General features: G+C 39.0%; 1 long non-coding RNA gene across 1 annotated transcript; it reads right to left on the bottom strand.

Annotated features, from left to right (window-relative positions):
* Positions 1-1,328: 1,328 nt before the first annotated feature.
* LOC131192178 (uncharacterized) lies at positions 1,329-18,229 on the bottom strand. Its single transcript, XR_009153657.1, has 3 exons — positions 16,744-18,229; positions 13,037-13,161; positions 1,329-11,337 (listed from the first exon to the last, which is right to left on the bottom strand). It is a non-coding gene; the product is annotated as an uncharacterized LOC131192178 (long non-coding RNA).
* Between the last annotated feature and the right edge of the window lie 3,786 nt (positions 18,230-22,015).

The raw sequence follows: 22,015 nt of genomic DNA, 5'->3' as shown, positions 1-22,015 counted from the left end.
AGAGCAAAGTGATTGTGCTTGGCCTTTGAAATGCCATGACATTCCACTGCTTGTAATGTTGGAGTCTGACAGAACTGGAAAAGAGGTAATGCTGGGGTTTTTTTCTTCCAAAGTTCAGTTTATTTGAAAAGCTAATAACAGAAAGCATAAATGGGGCCATAATTAACTGTGGAAATACAAATTGAGATTGGGTGTATAAATACATTTACAAAGTGCTGGCTGGTTTAATATAGATTCCTGAATAAGCATTTGTAGATTTACAAGGTTAGGGCTTAGACTGTATGTCAGGTTGTGTAATTTCCCCATGTTCGTAAGTGTATGTTAGTGTTCCTCTGGATTACGGTTCCCAATCAAAGTCAGCAGTTGGAGGCACATTTACACCTAGTCCTCGACTTACAACCATTTGTTTAGTGACTGTTTGAAGTTACAACCACATAAAAAAAGTGACTTACGACCGTTTTTGACATTTATGACTTGCAACATCCCCATGATCATGTGATCAAAATTTGGATACTTGGCTCATATTTATGATGGTTGTACTGTCCCAGCATCATGTGATTAAATTTTTGGTGAACTTCTGACAAGCAAAGTCTATGAGGAAGCCAGATTTCACTTTCACAACCAGGTTACTAACTTAACAAACCAAAATCATTCGCTTAACAACTGTGGCAAAAAGATTGCAAAATGGGGCAGGACTTACTTAACAACATAGCAATGTAAATTTTGGGCTCAATTGAGGTTGCAAATTGAGGCCTACCTATAAATCTCTTCACGCTACTGATTTTCAGTTCTCAACTGGAGGACCCTCTTAAAGATGAAAAACTAGAAAACGGTATTTTGTTCCTTTGCCCCCCCACCCTCCCTGCCAAATATTCAACTTCTACATTATTGAAGGGAGCAAACTTTAAATGTTGGGTCAGCAATCCAAGTGATTGATGCTTTGTTTCATTTAAGCAATGAGTTCCCTGATGCACTAAATCAGCGGCAAAGCCCTTTTCTTTCAGATTGTAGGTGGAAATTCTTCTCTGTATAAGAAACAAAAACCCTATAAGAGAAACTGAGGTATATTCTAGAAAATTAATGAAGGAATTACCACTTGTATAGATTCCCTTGGTTTCTAAAAAGAGAGAAAAAGAAAGAAAGAAAGAGAGAGAAAAGAAAAGAATTCCAATTCCTGTGATGAAAAGATTGCTTCAGTATATACATTCAGACTATTCGGAATTCAATAATTTGGTGATTTTTCATACGCATCTCCCCATCAAATTCTATCTGAGCCAAAAGCAGCCTGCAACCCCCTTTTTTTTTGTCTTTGGCAGTGCAAAATCAAACCCAGTCTAGTCCAAGAGTTATTTGCAAAGAGGTGTTTTTGCATGACTCAGTTCAGGCTGCTTTTAGGATTTTTTTTTATTTTTTTTTGCCATCATAAAGCCAGTACTGATTCAATCAAGAGTATGGTGCAAAGGAATGCTTTTGGTGCAAAAAGCAACCCCTGAGCCGCAGCTCAACACAAAGCCCAGCCCCCAATCTGGATGGCAGCCAGGCTGGGCATGCCTTGTCAGCAGCAGGAGCAAGAAGGTAGTGAAGGCCAGTTCTGTGTGGTGGGCTTTGGTGGTTTCCCGGACGGTGACAAGCAGCCATAGAGCCGTGCAGTTCTGGGCTGCTTGCTGCCCAGAAGGTAGGTTGGAATGCGGCCAAATAGACAGAGAAATTGGCGGGTGGTGGGGGGAGAGAGACGGGTGGAAAAAGTTACTGGGATTCAGGGCTGAGAGGGACCAAGCCCAGAATGGCTTGGATTGTGCTGAGATTCTGCTAACAAGTGGTAAAATTCACTTAATGACCTAAGGGATTGCTGGGATTGTTAAGTTATCTGGTCATATGACATCTTGCTTTTATGATTGCATCACCTAGCAATTGAAATGCCAGTCCCAATTGTGGTTGTATCTCAAGGACTGCCTGAATTTCTGTCTCAATGTCTTCATCCCGACTACAAAAAAATAATATTCATCTGTATTTTGGATTTATTGTTCACCATGAACGTAGCATACAGGTTGTCCTCGACTTAACAATAGTTCATTTAGTGACAATGGCACTGAAAAAAGTGACTTATGACCATTTTTTACACTAACAACCATTGCCGCAACCCTATGGTTCTGTAATCAAAATTTGGATGCTTGGCAAGTGGTTCATATTTATGACGGTTGCATAGTTATGTCCTGGGGTCACGCAAACAGCTTTTGCAACCTTCTGACCAGCAAAATCAACGGGGAAGCCAGATTTACTTAACAACTGTGCTACTAATGTAACAACTGCAATGGTCTCCTTAACAGCTGTGGCAAGAAAGGTCATAAAATGGGGCAAAACTCACTTAACAAATGTCTCACTTAACAACATAAATTATAAGCTCAATTGTGGTCGTAAATTGAAGACTACCTGTATTCTGAAATTTGAAAGTCCTTACCAAAAATCAGCAATTTTAAAAGGGTGGAATAAGAAAGATAGGTAGTTCTCTGAAAGAGACTTTGTTTCTCCGTGATTTCTCCTTTTGTAGAACTACTTTCCCAAAACTTTGATCTGGAAGTTATAAAAGATGAAGGGTAAGAGATGTTTGATACATACTTTAAGTTAATTTCTCTAAGGCTTCAGTGAACTGTAGCCATCTAGAACAGGGGTCTCCAACCTTGGCAACTAAGCCTGGCGGACTTCAACTTGAATTCTGAGAGTTGAAGTTCTCCAGGCTTAAAGTTGCCAAGGTTGGAGACCCCAGATCTAGAATACGCTCCATATTTTTTTTTTTCAACATGGAAGAAATTATTTAATCACATTTATTTAGCTCCACATCTATGTACAGTACCTAGAGTTGTTATAGTAACTCTGGGTACCATACATAATAAAATCCAAACACATAAACACCATTCAAAAACAACCAATTTAAATATAAAAGGCTCTTTAAAAAGTTAATAAAACAAGATCAAAGAGAAAATGATAGAAAAGCACATATGTAGAGGAAAAGTAAGAGAGAAAGCAATGCTTGTTCTTACATTTAGTCTTCTTTTTATATATGTCAGTTATATTGTCCCTGTCACTCATCATACTCTGCAAAAGACGACAAAATAAACAAGTAATTCTCCACTGAAGAATTATCTCAAAATAGTAGCAGTGTGCCATGAACATGCTTTTTTTTTAAAGTTTGTGCATGTGTTGTTTTATGTAGTAAAAATGCTTGTTTACCAGACTGCCAGTCATTTATTTAAAGAGACACATTTGGAATGTATGTATTTACAATTCCCTCCCTCCGGGTTTTCCTTTACAATCCTTTTGGAATCTATTAGCTTCTGTGATATTGCAACATAAAGTACAACCTGTATGTGAGGTTGTATATATTTTGTTCTCAGCTGGATTTATCTGGTTCAACTCCTACCATCTCCCTGCTTAATTCTGCACTTGGAAACAAAAACGAACAATTCATACCAGTGTGAATTTAGAGGCAGTGGTAAACAGCAGGGAAAGAAAAAGGAAGAGAAATAATTAACGCCTATAAAAATATAATGAGTTTTCCCTTTATTGTCTCCAATTAAATATATAGATGTTCAGAGCTTCTATTAGGGGGAACTTTTAGATCTTAACCTCCGTTCCTCTCTGTTTTCTTCACAACTGAATATTAGACTATGTTATTTATGGGGGTAAAAGTTCTAGCTGTCAACAATGAAGAAAATTAGCCTATGGGAATTCAGGGGCTGGAGTGCTAGAAAATGATTGAAAAATCATCAAAAATACAAGAAAAAGCAAGAGCTGTGAGATAACAATAGCTAAGTGAATGTGAGCCAGTCACTCTAGCACAGCCCTAAGAAGGAGGCAATGGTAAGCTATTTCCAAAAATCTTGCTAAGAAAATTGCAGAGACTACTTCACCCAGTCACCAGGAGTCAATGCTCAAAAGCTCACTCACTCATTCACTCACTCACTCACTCACTCACTCACTCACTCAATTTATCTATCTACCTCTATATCTATCTATCTATCTGTCTGTTTGTCTGTCTGTCTGTCTATCTATCCATCTATCTACCTCTCTACCTTTATATATACAGGTAGAATAGAATTTTTATAGAATAGAATTTTATTGGCCAAGTGTGATTGGACACACAAGGAATTTGTCTTGGTGCATATGCTCTCAGTGTACATAAAAGAAAAGATACCTTCATCAAGGTACAACATTTACAACACAATTGATGGTCAATATATCAATATAAATCATAAGGATTGCCAGCAACAAGTTATAGTCATACAGTCATAAGTGGAAAGAGATTGGTGATGGGAACTATGAGACGATTAATAGTAGTGCAGATTCAGTACATAGTTTGACAGTGTTGATGGAATTATTTGTTTAGCAGAGTGATGGCCTTCGGGAAAAAACTGTTCTTGTGTCTAGTTCTGGTGTGCAGTGCTCTATAGCGTCGTTTTGAGGGTAGGAGTTGAAACAGTTTATGTCCAGGATGCGAGGGATCTGCAAATATTTTCACGGCCCTCTTCTTGATTCGTGCAGTATACAGGTCCTCAATGGAAGGCAGGTTGGTAACAATTGGTTTTTCTGCAGTTCTAATTATCCTCTGAAGTCTGTGTTTTTCTTGTTGGGTTGCAGAACCGAACCAGACAGTTATAGAGGTGCAAATGACAGACTCAATAATTCCTCTGTAGAACTGAATATATATATCATCTATCTATCTATCATCTATCTATCATAGGACGGGACAGAACAGGACAGGACAGGACAGAACAGAACAGAATAGAATAGAACTGGAAGGGACCTTGGAGGTCTTCTAGTCCAGCTCCCTGCTCAAGCAGGAGAACCTATACTATTTCAGACAAGTGACTGTCCAGTCTCTCCTTAAAAACCTCCAGTGATGGAGCGACCACGATTTCTGAAGGCAAGCTGTTCCCCTGGTTAATTGTCCTCACTGTTAGGAAGTTTCTCCTTAATTCCAGGTTACTTCTCTCTTTGATTAGTTTCCAACCATTATTTTTTGTCCTGCCCTCTGGCGCATTGGAGAATAATTTGACTCCCTTTTCTTTATGACAGCCTCTCGTGTCACCCCTAATTCTTCTTTCCTTTAGACTAGCCAGCCCCAAAACCTGCAGCCGTTCTTCATATGGTCTAGTCTCCAGGCCTTTGATCATCTTAGTTGCTCTTCTCTGAACTTTTTCCAAAGCCTCAACATCTTTTTTGTAGTATGGTGACCAAAATTTGTTGCCGTATTCCAGCTGTGGTCTTACTAGGGTTTTGTAAAGTGGCACTAATCCTTCACGTGACCTTGATTTTGTGTGTGTGTGTGTGTGTGTGTGTGTGTGTGTGTCTGTCTGTCTGTCTGTCTGTCTGAAAAAGCTGCAGTAAGTTCTACATTGTATCTTGGTCAGCTACTGTGCTATTTTTATTTAGTGTAAAGAAAATAAGTTTCTCCATTCTCGGACTTGCAACAAAATCAAAAGAAATAATAATAAAGCTTTGTTGGGATTGCACCCCTTCAAATTTTTTCACTGTTTGGCAAAATCAAAATAAGACAGAAAGAACAAGTTCCACTGGATAAAACTCTGCAAAGTAGCTGATGGAAGGTGAATTTAAGGATTGTAAAGCAGCCTTCAGCTGTCTTTTGAACTTAAAGCTACACTATGTTTCCCTAGGCAATTACCAATCTTCTCTTTGTGGAAAGGGCTGGGGAAAATATCTTTTTCTTTCTATCTATGAACGATCAATAGATGAGAATGGACTCTCAGAAGCCTCGGTATTGCAAAAAAACTTTTTTTTTATTTTTAATGGTGAGGTTCTGGATCAGCCTAGAGTTGTGCAAGAAATCATGACAGAAAACAGCCTGTGTTTTGATGCTTGACATATCATGAATTGTAGATACAATAATTGTTAAGCAGAGGTTCCCTGAGAGTTGAAATTTACTTTTGAGGGTGAAAAGTTTGAGAAAGGCTGATCTAGACGAAAGCAGAGCTCCGTAAGCTAAGCTAACTAAATTAATTAAGAGTATTACATCAACTTTGCATCTATCAATATTGTTTACTTGAGAATTTAAAAAAAATATTCTGTGGATGTTTTTATGATAGATAATCCCAATCAGACCCTCTTTGGATGGCTTGAACCACGGTCCCACCTGAACTTAACCCTTTGAAGTTACCTGAACCTGATTTTCATTGCTGTGCTTTGTGGCCAGTGGCTGGGGTGGTGAGGGGGGAACATTTGGCAGGAAAGTAATGCTTTTTCTTTCTCACAGTTGTTTTATTTGTTAACTTGCTCGTTGAAGCACTAGAGAAACTGCATGAATTAGTTTTCTACGACGAAACAGAAATAGATTTCAGAGTTCTGATCCTGCACAAATAAACTTGTGACTGTTCAAATAAGAGAACATCACTCATTTTCTTGGAAGAGAAAGACAATTGAGGATATCATCATCAAAGCAGTATCCCTTTGGTTTTTGTATTTTTTTTAAGTTTTAAGAAAAATGTATTTTGAGATGTGGACAATATTATAACTTTTATTTTTCTTCTTACCAACTACCTATAATAAAGTGGATAAACATTTACTATTCAGTTTAATGCTTGTGAATTTTTCAGCATTTTATTCTCTCTAGTTGCTTCCCATCAGCCGTCAGAAGAAATAATGCATTCCCTTGGAGAGATCGCTGCATAAGCCTATTGCTAACACCAGATGTCACTGCTAACTCATTCCAGCTATTTGTTAATTTTGACCATTGAAAAAAGTTGTCATTTAATATCACAGGGAACTAATCAGTGAGAAGAATTCTGAAATGTTAGACATATTTATTTATTTATTCAAATAAATAAATAAATAAATAAATAAATATTAAATTGTGGGAAAATGGAATATACATATTTCCATTTTTCCATTAATTAATTTAAACCAGAAGATACCTTTTCTCCCATCTCCTACAGAGAAGTGGTTAATCCTATAAAGTAAAATATTGGAGGTTTTTAAGACTTCTACCCAGACGTCCTCTGAATTTTAACATCTGGTCCTCTTCTCTGCTTCAGGGTTACTGCTTTGAAGCCTAATAATTCCTTCTGCCTCCACCTATCTTCCAAGTAACACATCATTTGGCATTTTTTTCCTTAATTCTGGTCTATGAAAAAGATGACTGGTGCTTCACAAGTAGAAAATGTAAGCGAAATGAAGTAATTGGTAGAATAATGGAATATCTTGGCAATGTAACTTAAAAGGTGCACAGTTAGAAGTTTTTGCCTTTCCTTGAAAGATCAGACCAATCACATAAGGAATACCGTATATACTCGAATATAAGCCGATCCGAGTATAAGCCGAGGTCCCCAATTTTACCCCAAAAACGGGGGTAAACTGGGGACTCGAGTATAAGCCGAGGGTGGGAAATGAGGCACCTACCGGTTGGGGAAACCCTCCCTCCCTCAGCTGAGAAGGCTGGCGGCTCCCCCGCCCCGCCCTCTCACTGCACCGGCAGGGCTTCCCCGCGCCGTCCGGTAAAATGTGAAAAAAAAAACAAAAACTCGAGTATAAGCCGTATATACTCGAGTATAAGCCGAGGGGCTTTAAAAAAAAAACAAACTCGAGTATAAGCCGTATAGACCCGAGTATAAGCCGAGGGGACGTTTTTCAGCACAAAAAACGTGCTGAAAAACTCGGCTTATACTCGAGTATATACGGTAAACCAAATCCATGTTTAGGTTTTTAAAAAAAAATAAATAAGGTAGATGAAAATAATTTTACTTTAAAAGAAATTTAAAGAAGTACATAGCATGTTCTCTTACCCAACACAGAATGGTTTGCTTCAAATAAGAATTTATCCAGCATAATTCTGAAAAACATCCTGCAGGGAGTTCAACTTATTACAGCTGATAAGTTTATAAATAAAATAATGTCGTTATGCTCAACTCAAAGAATAGATTGCAAGGATGACGAGACATCTGCAGTTTTTCTAATATTGTACAGCACAGTAAGAAAAAGTATAATGAATTTTCTAGCTAGACCTTTTGCTCTCTATATAGAAAATCTAAAGCAAGAATTCGTGTACTTCATTTTCCTGGACTTTCTTCAGATTTATGGGGCAGCTCCTGATTACTCAGGCTGCTAAGAAGATGGAAAGCTGGAAGCCCAGGTTTGAGACCCAAGTGTTACGCAATGGGAAGAGCTCCTGTTCCTGCTCCAGCTAATGCCCACCTAGCAGTTTAAAACATGCAACTCAGAAGTAGGTTTCAGCAGGTTCTGACCAGTTCTGGAGAACCAGTAGCGGGAATTTTGAGTAGTTAAGAGAACCGGTAATAAAAATTCTGACTGGCCCCGCCCATATCTGTTCTCTGCCTCTGGAGTCCCAGTTGATTGGGAGAAAATGGGGCTTTTGCAGTAACCTTCCCCTGGAGTGGGGTGGGAATGGAGATTTTACAGTATCTTTTCTCTGCCACGCCCACCAAGCCATGCCACGCCCACCAAGCCACACCCACAGAACCGATAGTAAAAAAATTTGAAACCCACCACTGATGCAACTGTGAGTAAATTAATAAGTAGCACTTCGGTGGGAAGGTAACAGCATTCCATGCACCTTTGGCGTATAGCCATGCTGGCCACATGACCATGGAAAATGTCTTCACACTCAACGCTGGCTCCCTTGGCCAAGAAACAGAGATGAGTACAACACCCTAGCACGGCCCTAGGACAGACACCACTGGACAGGGAAACCTTTACCTGATAAGAAGATGAACTCCCAATTTTGCCTAGGCTTTTCCCAAGTTCACTCATGCTTTGTTCTTAAAAAACTAAACCCTTTGTACAGTATCTCTGACAAAGGGAAGCACTTGGATATGTGTGAATTTGTCAACAGGCATATGGGATACAGTCACAATACCGCTGTTTAATCTTTAGAATAACTTGGAAAACAGGCTACGCTGAGACTTGGATTAGCCCAAGATTTTCTTTTTGCACTTCAGTTGAATGGGGAGTCAACTTGAGTATGACTTTACAGTTAAATATTATACCTTGTCAAATGAGCGGAATTGAAATCTTGCAAAATAATTCCTTATTGACATATTGAACTTACCAAGGAGGCTATAATAGTTAGCTCCTCCTGTCGTGGTTCACTTTTCAGGAAATGGGAAACTCCAAAATCAGGGTATGTCAAACTCCAAAATTGGAACATTTCAAAGAGGAGAAAGTCAAATGTGCAGCTGCATTCTGGAAATAGTAGTCGATAGATTTAGTAGCTTTTCATAGCACACCCACAAGAAATAATATCTTTCTCTCTCTACAGTAATTATAGATATATGTTCTTGGCAGAGCACTAATAGGCCTTAGTGGAGATATACAGCATGTATTTAAAAAATAATAATATAAACAATGTGGATAAATATAAAACTGTTAAAAGTTTGTGTGATTTTCCTACTATATCTTTGAGATAGAAATTGAAATTGATACTGATATGCATATAACAGCAATCTTACCACTCTTTATATCCTTCAGCAGAGGGAGGGGATCAAAAACAATTATACAGATGATAACATTTGATTAGGAAAGATATATTATGCAAATCTGATGTTGAATTCCTGCATCTCCCTTGTCCAAACTGTATCTACCCAACATTCACAATCCAACTTTACCTGATTGATTTTTTTTCTCTAAGAAATGCCTTTCAAAACCACCAGCAGAAATAAACTAGGAAGGCAGCAAAAGTTGTGAATTAAAAAAAGAACACAATAGCAAATTTCTTCCCATTAGATATGCAAAGCATGTGCAATAAATACCACCAAAGTGCCTCTCTTTCTCTCCTCTCTCCCATCTTTTTCCTTCCTTCCCACTTTTACCTTGAACATAATGTTAAGTATTTAACATTCAGTTTGAGAAGACTGTGACCTGATATGAAATATATTCACCTTGCGGAGATCCCCCGCCCTCCGCCTCTTAACATAAAATGCCACCCTTCTGAGAGAGAGAGAGAGAGAGAGAGAAGCCATTATATGGCCTCTGAAAGGATGTGGTTTTCTTCACAGCAACCTTCCCCAAATGTGTTGAGTTATAACCCCAATCAATTCCAGCTTGCAGAATAATTGCTATGATGTGTATTAGAGTTGTGTGAGCGAGTAGGCAGCTATATAAATTTTATTTTTAAAAAAACAAACTAACAAATTCCATCATAATTAAGGACCACAGGTTGAAGGAGATTCATCTAAGGGAGGGACTGGCAACATGATTTCTGCAATCACAATTCCCCTTTTTCATGATTTCCAGATCACAGCTCATAACAATTAACAATGGCTTCTTGCCACTGAGTCAAAAATTGTAGCCCAAATCCTAAAATAATTTTAAATAGCTTCCCAGTCCTCAGAAAATCCTGATGGAACTGTTTTACACTCTTCTTCCTGCTTTGACACCTGATCACCTAAAAGATTCTAAGTGTATAGCTTGCCACTAATCTAAAATTTTCTCCCACAATCAGTCATTGGCTGCTATGACACTTTTTGGGGCAAAGATTTGTTACTTCCATGACTTCTTCCCTCCCCCTAAAAAATCCTATATTTGATTCTGGCAATGTGGACCTAAGGGAAAATTTCTGTGGAAGATGGGTAAGTTATTTTGTTTTTTTAATCATCAATTTGCTTCACATAGTATACCTCAGTATGATAACAGAATATTCTATTATAGTTGTGAACTGTTCCCCACAGTGGAATAAAAATCCAAAGATATGGATGGATAATAGATTTGGGTTAAAACTGAATGAAAAAGATTTATGGAGAGGGCTATTGTCTCACTGTAGGGAAGGCTATTCAAAAGGAATGAACAGATGTTGCTGAGTTACAGCTGTATGTTGAAAAATGCAGTAAGAGTTAATCAGTACAAACAAATGTTGCATAGTTTGAAACATCTCTACATATTTAATACAGTATTCTCAATCCATTAATAATGCTCTCCTGTACATATTTAATAACTTCATTCAACCATCTACTTGTCATCAGATCACCAGCTTAGCGAAAAATGTAATTTCAGGTGGGTTTCTTGTTCTTCATGATAATTATTACTAAGCACTCTTATCTCCCCTTGACATATTCTTAGGTAACTACTTTCAACCGAAGGTTTTATCAGAGAGATTAATGAGAGTCATCTTGCGTGATGGTGAAGAGATTCACTTTCCAAGCTGCTTTCCCAGAAAACATTTCCACCCAGGCAATTTTTCCAGAAGCTTCTAAGTTTCTTTCTTTACCATGTTATCAGTTTCTTTCCAGGTTACACGTAATACCTGCTAATTCTTAGAGTCAGCCATCTTCTGCCTGACGCTAAAAACATAATGATGTTCTTTGTTCTGTCCACCTGTAGAAATCAGTTGGAATAGAATACGACTTTCAGTCATCTCTGATAATGGAATAATGGTCTCTAAATAATGGGTTTTTTAAAAATCAAGTTTTATTGATTTTTTTTCTTTCACACCCACCCACATATTTTATAAACAGAGTATTGACCATATCATCTTATACCACTTATCATATCTATACAATTTCTGCCAAAATGTTCTTTTTTCATATTTTTTAATCTTGATACTTCTATGCTTATTATATCAACAACATCTCCTTCCGCTCTCAAATTTTAATATCTCCATTCATATATTCATATATATTCTCTTTTAACTTTCATAGTAATTCATTCTTCATCCTGATAAGTTTAAACATGTTTGGAGTTGCCTTTCTTCCATTTCATCTTTTTTATTTTACAGCAATCCTCCTTCTCCCTCTCTTCTCTTTCCCCTTTTTCCCTTCTTTTATCCTTCCTATTTTCTTCATTCCTCCTCTCCTACTCCTTCCCTACTTCCTCTTCCTTTCTTCCCATCCTCCTTTCTTCCTCCCTCTCTAACCTTCTCTCCTACTCTTATTTCCCCTCCCTTTCTTCCTTTCCTTTTCCCTTTCTTCTGTTCCTCTCTCTCCTTCCTCTCTTTTCCCTTCCTTCCATCTCCCTATTCCTTTTTCCGTTCTCTCTATTGCTGTATTCATTTTCAGTTCAATATTTTCTGCTATGGTGTCCAGGCATCCCCGATTTTTTCTCCATTTATTGAATATATTTCTTAGAATCCCCATCACATTTTTTAATTATTAACAGTGTATTTCAACTTATTCCATTTTTACCTTAAAACCTTATAACTAAATTAACCTTCCACCACTTCTTTTCTTTCCTAATTTCTTATTCCCACATCAATTAATTGTTTTTCTCATTTACTAGCATTTCAATTTTATATCTCAGTTTCAATTATTTTCACATTTAAACCATTCTATCTTCACATTGCATCTGCTGATCCATTTTTACATTACATTTCATCCTTACATACATTATTTACTAACATTTCAGTTTTGTATCTTAATTATTCCATTTTAGAGTAATCTGTATACTTTGTCTAATTTACTTCTTACATACATTTTCTACTACTAATACCATTCCCTTAAATCAACAAATGATTTCCTTTCTACTATCCACTATTTTCCCCATTTAAGTTCATATATATGTAAGCCTAAGTATATTTTTGTTGTTATTTTTTATCATGGATGACAAGAAACTTCAATTGTGTCTTCCTTTCCCCTCCATTGGCCCTCCTTTTCAATACTCAGTACCTTCCTTGACTGTTGACCTAACTGGTAACCCTCTTCTTGCTGGTCTCTAGAACCAGGTCTGTGGATGCTTCCGTCTATCTAAGGACAGGGCCAACCAGTTTGATCTAGTAGCACCAGGCTAGAAAGTGAGTTCAAGTCCTGCCTTAACTATGAAAGCCAGCTCGGTGACCTTGGGTCAGTCACTCTCTCTCAATCCAATCCACCTCATAGGGTTGTCATTATGGAGAAAATAGGAAGAGGAAGGAGTACTGTGTATATTCACCACCTTGAGTTATTTATAAAAATAATAAATAATATCGGATAATAAACAAAGAAATAAATATTATGTAGTAGGTTATTTTATTTCTCCACTTAGAATAATTCTATAAACATATTAACTTCATTTAAGATAAAAAAAAATGGGATTTACTTACAAATTCTTACCAAGATTTTTCTCAGGGCCATGACAAAGGAAAGCTGGGATTTTTTTGTCCATGCCTGCTGTGATCCCATAGTTGTTAAATGCTGCTTGGTCCACCCTGTGATGGGATGTCTTTGCCTGAAGGAGTTTTTGTAGAGGAGAAGATTTGAGAGAAAGGAAGTATTTTGTAGATCTAGAAGACTAACAGAATAGAGCTTATTATCCAATCTGTAGATCACTTAAAATGAACTCTGTGTGTGTGTGTAAAAGACCTTTGTCCTTTCCTTAAGAACAGAAAATAGCCTCTAGACAAGTAATCTTACAGTTATAGCCAGAATAGTGATTACATGTCCTATTCTTTGCTTCCAAGGATAGAAATAACTTGAACATACAAGGCTTCTCTTATACAATTGCACTGCTTTATTTCCAGCATTTTAGGTGAAATCCACATGATGCCAAGAAAGTCCAGTTGCCTCTTGAAAAAAAAAAGCCTCTTTGAGACAATCATGACCTGGATGACTGAGAATCTCCATAGACATATGATATCAACTTCCATTTCTAATTCTTTCTGCCTTCCCCCCCCCATCTCTTACATCTCTGCTCTTTCCAAAGAAAACAAAGAAAAAGAGAAATATCTCTGCAATATCTTTTGGTTAATAATACTGTACTTCAAGGCCTCCACCTGGAAGTATCCAAGGAAGCTGGGCTTTGGGATTTCAGCGGTGGTGTTGTGTTAAGGACTCACAATACAACCTTCTTCAGACAGCAAGGGAGAATTGTTTAAATCCAACAAGAATTGCTTTTCAGTGTTGCATCTTCTAAAACAATTTATGTTGGGAATGAAAACTAATCCTAATGGATTCATGAAGATGGAGAAAATATTTAGTGTCTATTTGAATAAGGGAAAAGGCCACTAGCAGCCTGCGGAGCTGGCAACTGAGCCGGACAGTGATGACGCTGAGGAAGAACATGGGCCAGTCCTGGAAGCTGGGGAAGGCCTGGATGAGGGCTCTGCATTGGAGGCAGAGGCAGAGGCTAGGGCTATCTGGGAGTGATGTGTGGATTCCGTAGCCTCCAGAGGCTGACAGTAGTGAGGCAGAGGAACAGGAGGAGCCTGTTCCTAATGCACGCATGAGAAGAGCTGCCAGAAGGCAAGAGCAGCTAAAGCAAAGAGGATGACTCGGGAGTAGGGCCAAGAGATGATTGGCCCCTCCCATAAGGCTTAAAACAGACCAGCAACGACATTTGAGCTCTTTGCCAGAAAACGTTGATAGCCTTGCTCCTTGTCTTGCTGCATTTATTTCTTGTCGGCGTCTTCTGCTTTTGAACTTTTGCCAAGAAAAGCCTTTGGCAGTTTGCCTAATTAGACCAAGGTTGGTGATAAGACTGAAGAATTGTGTTATGAAGAATTTGCTTTGATTTAGTTTGGACTATGCTGAGAATTAGTTAATTCTCAGCTGTTCTAATAAAGTCTGTTTGTTTTTGAACTGATTGCATCTACTACTACCTACTTGGGCCTGGGTCACAACAGGCTTTGCTTTCAGTCTTCTCAAAATTTAAGTAATGGGAAAGATTTCCAGATGTTTCTAACTTTTCAAATTTTGGTACTAGCATAACTAAACACTATATTTGAGACAGCCCATGAATTTGAACTACATTTGTAATCCTCATTGAACAAATTAGCCAGCCTACTGACCCACAAGGAGGCTTTCTTGAGCTTTGATTACAAATCAAAGTATTCACAAAGAAATGTAATACTAGGACAGGTGTAAAGTGGTGAACATTTGGAGTCTAGGACAAGGGTATTTTCCTGCCTGCAAATGAACAATAAATGATATTCCCATTTAGTCCAGGCCAAGTAGCTAAAGTTTGGTATTTTGATACATGAAAAAATTCACAAGCACCTTTCTTCATCTAGTAAAAAAAACACAACGGGGTAAATAATCGCCTCTCAGGGTAGCCTTATTGCCCATTTTTAATGATAAAACTTGGATTTATTTTTTAAAAAAGTAAAAAATTACTTTCAAAGAAGTGACATATTCATAGTATTTTTATTTCCTTATTAAATGGGATATTTAAAGAAAATGGGTTTCGAAATCAAATTACCTCAAATGTCTCTTGACATCCTGAAATTTGGCTTGATTGCATACATTTTATATTTTCTTTCCTTACCAAAAATAACCGCTTGAGTGGATGATCTCTGAAGTGGCCTTAATATAGCCTTAAGTATGCCATGGTTAAAATAGGGATTTTTTTCCCTAAGTCCAACTCTTCCAAAGACATCCTCAGTGTGTAAAATCCGTTCAACTTTGTCATCTTTGCCTTGGAGGGAACTCAGGTGACTGAAGAGCACCGAAACAAAGGTAAGCAAAGCAGATGATGGATCATCAACAGGGGAAGCAAATTTTTGGGAAGAAGGGCTGATAATTAAACAGAACCAGGAAAAAGGAAAGAAGACATTTATAGTCTAGTTAGCTACATAGTAAACTGAGAAAGTAACTGAGGTAACAATAACAGGGTTGGAAGGTACTTTTAGAGGTCTTCTAGTCCAGGGGTCTCCAACCTTGGCAACTTTAAGCCTGGTGGACTTCAACTCCCAGGCTTAAAGTTACCAAGGTTGGAGAACCCTGTTCTAGTCTAACCCCCTGCAGGTTTCCTTATACCAGGGATAGTCAACCTTTTTATACCTACTGCCCACTTTTGTATCTCTGTTAGTAGTAAAATTTTCTAACCACCCACCAGTTCCACAGTAATGCGCCGTGTATCATCGTCTGTGCATGCCTCTTGTGCATCGTGGACTGGGTTTTGGGGGGGGGGCGGGTACCAGCTCTGCTTGTCTGTTACAGCTGGGTGGTGTGGGAGGAGATGCACGAGCTATTCTGGGACGAGGTTCTTTTGTTTGCGGTCGCACTATAGCACCATTTAATTTCCCTTACATAATGTGAACTAAACTTATGCGCGGGCGATACAATAGTATATTTTCAGAAATTTAAATTGTCACAGGGAATTTTATGAAAACCTAATGAAAATGTTTTTAAATAATGCTATGAATTTTTTTAAAAAAGTCAATTAAATTAAAAAAAAAAGGAAAGTGCTTCAGTATTGGACAAAACCCCTACCGCCCACCATGAAAGCTGGAACACCCACTAGTGGGACCAGGTTGACTACCACTGCCTTATACCATTCCAGATAAATAGCTATCCAATCTCTTCTTAAAAACCTCCAGGGATGGAGCAGCCACAACTTCTGAAGACTTATTGTTTAGTGGCAACCATTATTACATACACGTCCTGTATTGCTCTCAAAATTATCTCTCTCTAGAAAACCATGAATCCATGTCCTTTTTTCTTTTTTCTCTGGTATCAACCCAGCAGCTGCAAATTTTGTCAGAAATGCCTGTCGTCTTTTGTCCTTCCCCTTTTGGGTGACCTAGATCCTATTTTTACTTTTCAGTCCAGGCGTCAAACTGTACTTTTCTTTCCAAGTGGCACCTTAACATGTGTATGAGCGAAAGAGATATATTCTTCTGCAATTGCTATTCACTCCAACAAGCAGCAGCAGTAGTCCCTCTCCTGATGATCTACACACTACAAATAACTAAGCAAAGAGGAAACTGCCCCAGGTTCCCCCCCCCTTCCCTCTGTCCCACTTTTCTAGTTTTCAAACCTGAAAAATAAAATAAAATAAAAATATCTTGTGACCAGAGAAGGCTATACATACTGTTTAGAAATATCCCCCTTTTGCTACTCCTGGATACAGATGGTATTTCCAACAAGGGGTTGGAAAGCTTTCAGCTGCTCTTCCACAGGCGGACATTTGCTTGGCATTGTATTTAATGAGCTGCTGTTATTGCCTCGCTGTTGAATAAGAGACTCCCATCCTCCCTCCGACTCCTCCATCTTTCTCGCCCCCCCCCCTTTCTGCGTTTTCTTGCTGGGCTGGAAAAGCAGGAGAAAAAGCGGCAGAGTCCGTTCGCCAGAAAACAATAGGAAGGGCAGCCCCGTGACCGTTATTAATTTTATTTTATTTTTTTTAGCTCCAACCCGACGCCAACTGGAGACCCGTGACCGCAGCGCACAGCTGAAATGATATTTCGCTTGGTTATGAATTATCTTTGGGAAAACGAGAAAGCAGCAAAAGAAAAGAAAAGAAAAGAATAATAATAATAATAAAGGCGCCCCATAGGAAACAAATGTCGACGAATGCAAACGGAGAGAGACGCGGGGGAGGGGGAACTATCTGAAGCAGACAGTCGGATCCCGGGTTTGATTGAGGTCGCGAACAAAACGCTCAGAAAGGCGCACACGTACACGTTTGCCCGTGAAAGTGATGCTTATTAAAATGACATTGAGGGCATCTCGTTATATTATGCGCTGCTTGCAGAGGGAGGCGACTGTTTTGAGAGTTTCTCTTTTTTCCGATGTAGCGTGAACAATTTAAATACCTTTCTCTGCATCTTTACCTGGGACCTCAATAGCCGTCTGGATGAAGACACTCTTACCGCCGAAATCTTCAAGGTGTCTAAAGAAGAACTCCAGTTGTGGGCGCTTGTAATGGGCTTTTAGTCTCACACTTTCCAGCACTTTTTCCTCCTGTGAATTTCTTTAAAAGCTTTGAAATACCCTCCCTCCCTGCCTTCCTATCCAAGACTTTTCTTTTCTTTTCTTTCTTTCTTTTTCTTTTTTCTTTCTTTCTTTCTGTTTCTTTCTTTTCTTTTCTTTCTTTCTTTTTCCTTTCTGTTTCTTTCTTTCCTTTCATTTTTCTTTTTCTCTTTCCTTCCTTCCTTCCTTCCTTTCTTTTTCTCTTTCTTTCTTTCTCCTTCCTTCCTTCCTTCCTTCCTTCCTTCCTTCCTTCCTTCCTTCCTTCCTTCCTTCCTTCCTTCCTTCCTTTCCTTTCCCTTCCCTTCCCTTCCCTTCCTTTCGAGTCATATTGCCGGCTATACCTTTACAGGGGGATATCTCTATTACACACCGTTCTTAAGTTATCGGGCATTATCTGACGCGTTCGCACCTCTGCTCTTCCATTGGACTACTACTACTATTGCCTTAACGTGAATTCGGCACTGGCCCGCCAGGACCATCTCATAGTGGCGAGGGAGCCTTTTTCGTGTCTTAATCGCGGGGCGTGTGTGCGTGTGTGTATCTGCGGATCGAGGAGGCGAGACCACACCGAAGTGTGCGTGTGTGTTGGGGCGATGGGAGGTGGCGGCAAAGACTGGCTTAAGCAAGTAACAATGGGGGGTGGAGGGGTGGGAGAGATGTGTGAGTGCGTGTGGTACTTCCTGTGGTATATTTATGGCCAGGGCTTCGATTTCCGGTAGCTGATACGGGCTCTCTCCCCGGTGTCTCACCCAACGTTTAATAATATCGCCGAGAAAGGAGGCGGGGAGCTGTCGGCGAACAGGCATACAAACACACGGGGTGGGGTGGGGGGAGAGTGAGGAGGAGGAGGAAGAAGAAGGCGGGGAGCTGCCAATGAGCGGGAATGAAATCCGCGCTCCCCTCGCCCAGACACAACACTCTCTTTCCTCCCAGCCTAAACAACCTCCGGTTTATAAGAAGCTGCCCATCCAATATCGCCAATAGACCCCGGTTCTCTTCTTTCCTCCTCCTCCCCCGTCCCTCCCTCAAATATCACGCGGGGACACACACCACATTCCTATGGACAGGCACGTGCAGGTAAGGTGGATCTCAGCCCTGTGGGGAGCCGGAGGTCGGGGTGGCGAATGTCTCGGGGAACCCCCGGGTGGGAGACGGGGGAGCAGCTTCTGGGAGCTTAGGACACCTGGCTGGGGATAAGAAAGCAAGTCTGGCTCTCGTGGGGTGGGGGTGCGTGAGTGGGTGGGAAGGCAGCTCTTGCAAGACGGGATGAAATCGCTTGCGAGTGGAGGCAACTGCTTGTCCCCATCCTTTGGGGGCGAGGAAAGGAAGAGAAATAGGGCAGTTATAGAATGGATGGAGGAAACATAGGTAAGAAGCTTCCCCCCATTTTTGGGGGTGGTGGTGGTGTTAAAAGAAGCCCCAACACTTTCTCCTACAGAAGGACCAGTGGAAGAAGCTTTCAGAGCTGCCCACCGGACTTAGTGAATACTTTAAAAAAAAAATCAGAGTTTGTTTTGCTTGTGTGTGTCTCTCTGGTGTGCTTGCGTATGTAAGTTTATTAGAGCATGAAAGGAATGAGCTGCAGCCCTTTCCCCCCCACCTCTTCTCCCATCCTTCCTTCTCTGACTGGATTGGAAGACAGCTGATTGAAGAAAGGGAGGCATCTTTTGTGGTGGGGTTGATTCAAAGGCATGCGAGTTGGTGCCTGTTGAAGAAGAGGGTAGGGCTGAATTTGGACCTGCCCGTCTGCTTGTGGGTGAGGAAACAGAAGGAAGGGTGTTTGGGGTCATGAAAAAAAAGTATGACTTGGTTGAATGGAAGGGTTGGTATATGTCCAAGAAGGAAGCATACAATAGTTCATCTGAGAAGTCAGAAAGAGGCTTAGGATGTCTAGGAACAGGTGTATCTGTAACAAGGTGTATATACAACTAATATAGCGAATAGTGTGTGTCTGCAGCCAAGACACAGACATACTATATATGGAGTGGCAGGGCAGGCATTTTAACATTAGTTCCAAAGAGCCCCATCCCACCAACAGTGGCCCACAGAGAGTCCCATTGAGTATACTGAAACTCTTACCCAGGTAAATGATCCTAGGGCTAAATTTTCTGGATGCCTTTCAGGGCAGATGGAAAAATATGGTATTGTATGCTGGGACAATAAGCGGGAAGATAGTTGGATAGACCTTTCCCTCCTTTCTTTCTATGACAGTTTTTGCAATGAAACACGAGACCCTGTGTCTGATTCCTGGAATTTTACTCAACAAAAAGTTTTTCTTTAGTTTGACTTTAAAAAGAAAGACAATGAGAGGAAGAAAAAGAATTGGGATGGGGGGGGGGAGTTACAAGGAAAAGCTTTCTGCTTTGTTAAGTGAAGGATCTGAGTTGTCAGACTTTAGAAAGGAAGGTAAATTCCTCTAGCTATTTGGGAATTCTTATAGAAGTTCAGCAATTATTGTTTTTAACCATAGAAAAGGAAAAAAAAGGAGAAGGGGGAAGTATTTATTGTCTGGTAATCTTGTGCACAGGAACTAATGTCTGGTAGCATATTTATTCATTACAGCCCTCCAAATTGTTTAAACTGTATTCTATTCATGCTTACTTCAACCCAATTGATTGTATGGAATTCAGTGCCTTTATTTCTGGCAATTCGTATATAGACAGAGACCCAGAAACTTGAAAAGAAGTTAAATCTTTTGCCAGCTTTTCTGGCAACAAAAAGGAAAGGTGCACAGTAGCAGTATTTGTATTCATCCCTCAATTATGCAGAAATGCTAATTGTTTTTTCAGAATGAATTAAAGGTGAAATTCAAGTCACGGTAAGCATGGAAACCTCTGTTACAGAGGCGTGACTCCAAAATAGGATTCTTTATCCCAAAATTCTTGTTCTTTTTTTTCTTCTACTGTTAATAAAGACTTGCAGAACAGCAGTTTGTATAATGGCAATTCATTGTCTTCAGCAGGATAGTTTAGATTCTCATACCGTTTATTAAGAGAGCCTATGAGCAGAATTTTCATTATTTCATATTGAGGATCTGCATATTCCAGTCACATTCATTAACTCTGAAGTCATCTTTTTTCTCCCACACTGCATTGAGCATCCATCATCCAGTCTATTAAGTGAAGCTATTATTGTGTTGATGAATTAATTATAATAAGGTGTGCCAGCTAATGTTTCCATGTTTCTATTGATATTTGTATAAATTATGGTATTATCTGGGTTAAATATTGCTATAAATATTGTACCTTATTAAAAAGTAAAAAAAACCTTCTTATTTACATCTTGGTGGTAGTTCTGTTGAGTCTATTGGATTACAATCCTATGTGCTATTTAATGCATGTTCATAGGTTTCACATAAACATATTAATATAAGATTCATGCTGAATCAAACCAAATATGTCATCCACATACCTACAATAAATCATCCACATTCCTAAGATAAAGCCCAAAAGCTGGACAAGAGTTCAGTTACAACTTCCAGCCCAAACAAATAGTCCTTGACTTACAAGCTCAATTGAGCCCAAATGTATGTTACTAAGTGAAACAGTAGTTAAGTGAATTTTGCCCCATTTTATGCTTTTTGTGCCACATTTGTTAAGTGAATCACTTTCAGTTATTAAGGTAGTAACACAATCTGGCTTCCCCATTGGCTTTGCTTGTCAGAAAGTTGCAAAAGGTGATCACGTGACCCCAAGACACTTGAAATATCATAAATATGAACCAGTTGCCAAGGATCCAAATCTTAATCACTTGATCATGGGGATGCTGCAATGGTCATAAGTGTGAAAAATGGTGATAAGTCACTTTTTTCAGTGACACTGTAACTTAGAACGGTCACTAAATGAACTGTTGTAAATTGAGGATTACCTGTATTCCTCAACAACTGAGAGTCCCCAAGAGGCATATTAAATATAGCTTTTGTGCATAGCAGTCTTCAATAGCCCATGAATCAATCTATTTTCCAGTCTATGTATGGCCATTAGCAAATACTTTGATCTGAATTTCACATTCAGCTTTACCAGGTGAGTCCAGATGTTCATATTATAGAAATAGCCTATTTACTTTCTTCCATACCATATTTAATTTGTAGACATCTTTTCACTCCTATATATTATGTATTTGTGATAACCACTCAATAAATATTTCATTTTTTCTTACAGAACATTGTATTATCATTGTATTTTAGGGTTATCAATTTTCTATCCACTTTTTTTCAGGTCTTCAGTATTCTCATTTGAGCTATAACTGGACTTGTATACAGTATTTTGTGTGTGGCCATATTTAGCTTATACCCTATCTATTCATAGGGTACTTACATTACATTCATTTGCCATTTTAATGGTTTTTTTCTAATATGGCATAGTTGAAGTAAAGGTCTTGTTATAGTTTTT

Source organism: Ahaetulla prasina, chromosome 2 (assembly GCF_028640845.1).
Source record: "Ahaetulla prasina isolate Xishuangbanna chromosome 2, ASM2864084v1, whole genome shotgun sequence".
NCBI lineage: Eukaryota > Metazoa > Chordata > Lepidosauria > Squamata > Colubridae > Ahaetulla > Ahaetulla prasina.
Note: the sequence above shows the minus strand (reverse complement) of the source record. Positions and strands in the feature narration are given on the sequence as shown.